General features: G+C 29.5%; 1 long non-coding RNA gene across 1 annotated transcript; it reads right to left on the reverse strand.

Annotated features, from left to right (window-relative positions):
• Nucleotides 1-823: 823 nt before the first annotated feature.
• On the reverse strand, nucleotides 824-3,582 carry LOC126767156 (uncharacterized). The gene is made up of 3 exons (XR_007669019.1): nucleotides 3,550-3,582; nucleotides 2,909-2,988; nucleotides 824-1,127 (listed from the first exon to the last, which is right to left on the reverse strand). It is a non-coding gene; the product is annotated as an uncharacterized LOC126767156 (long non-coding RNA).
• Between the last annotated feature and the right edge of the window lie 1,267 nt (nucleotides 3,583-4,849).

Genomic DNA, 4,849 nt, shown 5'->3' on the forward strand with positions numbered 1-4,849 from the left:
CGATGCAACGATGAGCTGTACGAGATATACGGTCGACATTGACATAGTTCAGCGAATTAAAGGACAGTAGCTACGCTGGCTAGATCATGTTGTCCGGATGGATGAAAACACTCTAGCTCTGAGAGTATTCGACGCAGTACCCGACGGGGGAAGCAAAAGAAGAAGAAGAACTCCACTCCTTTTGAAAGATCAGGTGGAGAAGGATCTGTTTACACTTGGAACATCCAATTGGCGCCAAATAGCGAAAATGAATAACGACTGGCGGTGTCAACGTCATAAAAGAAGAAAAAGAATTCTAACCTAAAATTTTAAATGCAATTTTATATTATTTTCTTCGTGAAAATAATGTCATAATCAAGTACTTTAAAAAAATATATTTTAATGTTAAAATTGAGCGTTATTTTATCATCTTTTCAGATTTTGCCGGTATAAAAATAACCAGGAGTTCGGATGAACTTTTCTGTTTAAACACCACCATGTTGTGAAGGTTTTTTTAGGTCGTTGCATGAACGATTTCTTCTGGTTGAGATTTTTTTGGGTTTCATCCACGTATTAGGCCGGATTCACTACAGCATCGGATGACCTTTTTAGTGCTGTCGACGATGCGATTTTTTGTAAAATTGAATAATAATAAATTAAGTAATTTAATCCTTAAAAACTTCAGCTGTGACTGGTAATAGCAATTAACTACAAAAAGCTATTTTTTTCTTCTATTCTTTTTTTTCTGATTTGTTTTTTGTAAATTATAATTATATTTTTTATGCATTATAAGTTATCAAATTATTAACTTCTCTGTAAATGAAATAAGTTCTAAAACTTTTTTTTAATATCAGCTTGTACGTAGAAAACTGAAACTGTTAGAAAAACAAAAAAACAAAAATGCACTGGTTAAGTTTTACGCTGCGTTTATATTCCATTTTATGTTTGCTTGCAGCTGGCGCGTCACATGTGCTGCACTTGACAAGTGGGTGAAAAAGTATTTGTGTGCGTGTTGGCAGTTTGACAGTTCTATAAAAACGCACAGCGGTTTGCGGTTTTTGTTGTTTTATAAGTGTGAAAGTGACAGCATTAAGAAGGCCTGTATGCCCTTAAAATTTTCAAGGGGAGTGATATTTATGTAGGTAATTCTAGTATCAGAGAGAAAAAGAGAGAGTGAAAATATTCTGCTCAGCCAGTAAGTGAGTGTAAAAGAATGTTTATTGATTGAGAGCGTGAAGTAAGCGAAAAGAGTGTGCAGTGTCTTACTTTTTTGGACTAGTTGGAAAGTAGTTATGGGAAAAAATGTGTTTTCAGTATTTTAAAGTGGAATAAACTAAGAAAGAGTGTATGTTCAAATAGTACCATTCGCCTGCGAAAATTTTCAGTTTTGTGTTTGAAAATTTGTAATCTATGACATATATTTACTTAGAGTGTATTTGTATATTTCACGCTATGTGCATGCATGTATCAGTGCATGTGTAGGTGAATTATATCCTATTTCAAACGCAGCGCATGCAGAAAATGCGTAACTAATGTTATTTCTTTATTATCTAAATACAGTTTTTATGACTACTAGTTATGATAAGAGTATAGTTTATGTATCATCCACTTAATTTATAGTTCATTATTTTCGCTATAGGGTAAACATTATGATAGCATGAAATGACTTTATTTATGTCATGAGTAAATAAAATAAATGAAAGTTGACCATTATGAAAAATCTAAAATCTAAGAGATTAATATTACCGCTATCAAAACAATTTTTTTTTAATTTTAAATTTTTTTAATAAAAATTTTTTAATAATATTTTTAAAACAATCATCGGCAGTTTAAATGGAAAATAAATCCACAATCAATAAAAAAAATAATAATAACAAATTGAAATGAAAACATTATCTTTGCAGTTTTCAAATAATTATAATTAGAATAAATTTTATAAGCATAAAAATGTATTTTTAATCAAAAAATTATCGTCTAAGGTCATGTTACTTTAAGTTAAATTTTTTTGTTTTAAAAATTTTATTAAATTTTAATTTTTTTTTATTAAAAATTTTTAAAATAAGTTTACTATATTTTGTATAAAGTAATCTTAATTAAAGAAAAATTGTTATTTAAAACATATTATTTTTAATAGAAAATTTTATTTATTATTTTTAAAATTTTTAAAAATTTTAAATGTTTTTTAATTTTTTTGATACAATTTTTAATATTATTAAAATTTTTTTTCCTGATAAAATTTTTGAAATTGGCTTATTAAATATTTTATAAGAAAATCTTTTAAACTATGAAATATTTTTAAATATATATTTAGTTCTTTAGTATTAGAAGTTTTGATGTTAATGAGAGGCATAGAAAAATAATGAAAGGAAGATTTATATTGTTGGTAAAAAGAATATTCTTTAAATAAATGTAAACAATGTAAAAGAAAAGTATTGGAAATAAGCTTGTTTGTTTTTCTTATAAAAAAATTTGAATGTATATGTTAACTTTTTTCTGATGAAAACCTTATACCTAATAAGGTATCGCTCAAGAAAATTTATAAATTATGATAAAAATACTGAATTTAAGTTATCAAATTTTTGTTCAATAAATAGTCGAGGTTTTAATAAAATGTTTTAATGGATAAAATTATATATTTTTATTATATTGAAAAGATTAAAAAGTTGTTTGAAATATCTTTAAAAACTATCATATTAATTGAGAATTTAATTAATGAAATTAATCTTGTCATGGTTGATAATTAAATTATTTAAGTTGTTTGTTAAAAAATAATATTTCTGTTATATAAGCTGTGGAAGGTAATTAAGGAAATAAAATAATTTGCGCATTCTTTTATATTATATTTCAATATTCTTATATAAAAGTGCAAGTTATTTCATTAAATTAAGTTTATTTATTTTTCTTTTTTTTTCGTTTCAGAAACACTTACGGAATCGATTCCCTTATCCTTGCCCGGGCATATGAACGTCACATATTCGTGACAGCGCTTGTGCACCACATACGAACAAACTGTAAATGAGAGCAGAGAAGAAGAATGATAACAATAAGATATGTACAGTTAAAGGACATAAAAAGTTAGTGATGCTCAGAAAGTTGAAAATGTCGATTTGCTTCCTGTTCTTCGCCGATGTTAAAATGTGGACAAAAGTTGTGCCACAAGCGTTTGTAAAACGAAGTCAGTTCGTTGCTGCTGTGACAAGTCCTAAACTGGCACAAGGAACTACTTACGCTACGTGTGTGCATATGTTTGTTGTGTACGTATGTATGTGTATGTATAGTTAAGAAAGTTACTGCGTCTAGTATGTATGTATTTGTATATTTCTAAGCTATAACGCTAACCATAAGTAGCTTATAGGACAATCTCGTACTAAGCATGTATTGCTTAGACTGTCAGTGATAATTTTGGAAAAGTTTTAGTGATATGCTTCCAAGCCAATACTGGTACTAACTACTTTACTTGTATAACTTTATATGTGCTTTGCGTTTTTTTCTTGCTATTTGCACTGCCCTCGACACGACTTCTGGCAGTCGTTGAGGTAGAAAATTTTGCAATAAATGTTTTGAACTCACCTTGACATTGAAATCCTTGTTTGCCAAAGCCCCTGGAGGTTGCAAAGAACGAGAGAGTGAAGGGGAAAAAAAGAAATTATATGTTAAAACATTTTTATTCGTAAATTATTAAAAAATATATCTACATTCTAAATGGAACCTATTGGACTTCTTATATTATATATTTTTTTAATATTAATAATATTAGAATTCCTAAATCATGACAAAGTAGTGAAGTATTAATTTTATTACTCGCATCCATCATACAAAACACTGATGTTTAATTCTTAAAAATAAAGAAAAGAAATAAGGAAGAACTAAATTCGGATGTAAACAAACATTTTATAGTCTTGCATAGATCAAAGACCGTTATATTCATTCAGGTGTTAGCAAAACTTTATATTAAGTATCAAGCACATTTCAACTCGACTCGTCATCTTGATCATTTATATATACATATATATATAACCCTATATCTATCTCGCTTAGTTTTAGGTGATACGTACAACCGTTAGGTGAACAAAACTATTATACTCTATAGGAACATTGTGCAAGTAAAAAATTATTACAAATAAGTTAAATAACTTTGTATTGAGGCTTCTACCTGTCCTCAAATTATTCATATTGACACGGTGGCTACTCCAATATTAGAACTGATGTTATTTTATCTGAAAATAAAAAATCGCTTTACACATTCATAAACTTGTGGAAAATTTGGAATAGTGATCTCACTGCTAATTGGGGCAACCCTTCGACCAAATGGAGTCTGATAACACTCCTTTTCTTAGTAGTGGATACATTTCACAGCTATAAACATGGTTTCAGTAAAAACGTCCAGCTAATAAATGACCTTAATTAAACACCACCCTGTAAGAGGATTATTCTAGTATCGTTGGACTCGACCAGAGCATTTGGCACTGTCAATCACGCCACTGGAAGACATTGAAAACTCCACGCTTTCTCCAGAGCTGAAGAGGTGGGCCATGAATTATGGAGCGTTCGCACTATTTCGACGGCAAAATTTCAAGCTGAGAAATATTAAAGAAACCCCAAGACAAAAGGGAAATTCTTTTCCTTGTATGTTGATGATTGCACGATATTGACATCGTACACTGGAATCGATGACCTAAATTCAAAAGTGTGCATCTATCTCTCTAGATGAAAGAAAATAAAGTGAACCTCACATTTATGTCGATGACATTAGAAACTCGTTAGTAAACAACGCAAGTTTTGGGCGTTGTCTCCGCCGAACACTTCCATAACAAGTGCCGCGTGGTTTCGATTTAGGAACATATTGAACTCCTCGCCAAGTGTTTTCTGC

The sequence above is a fragment of the Bactrocera neohumeralis genome, unplaced genomic scaffold (assembly GCF_024586455.1).
Source record: "Bactrocera neohumeralis isolate Rockhampton unplaced genomic scaffold, APGP_CSIRO_Bneo_wtdbg2-racon-allhic-juicebox.fasta_v2 ctg4391, whole genome shotgun sequence".
Taxonomy (NCBI): domain Eukaryota; kingdom Metazoa; phylum Arthropoda; class Insecta; order Diptera; family Tephritidae; genus Bactrocera; species Bactrocera neohumeralis.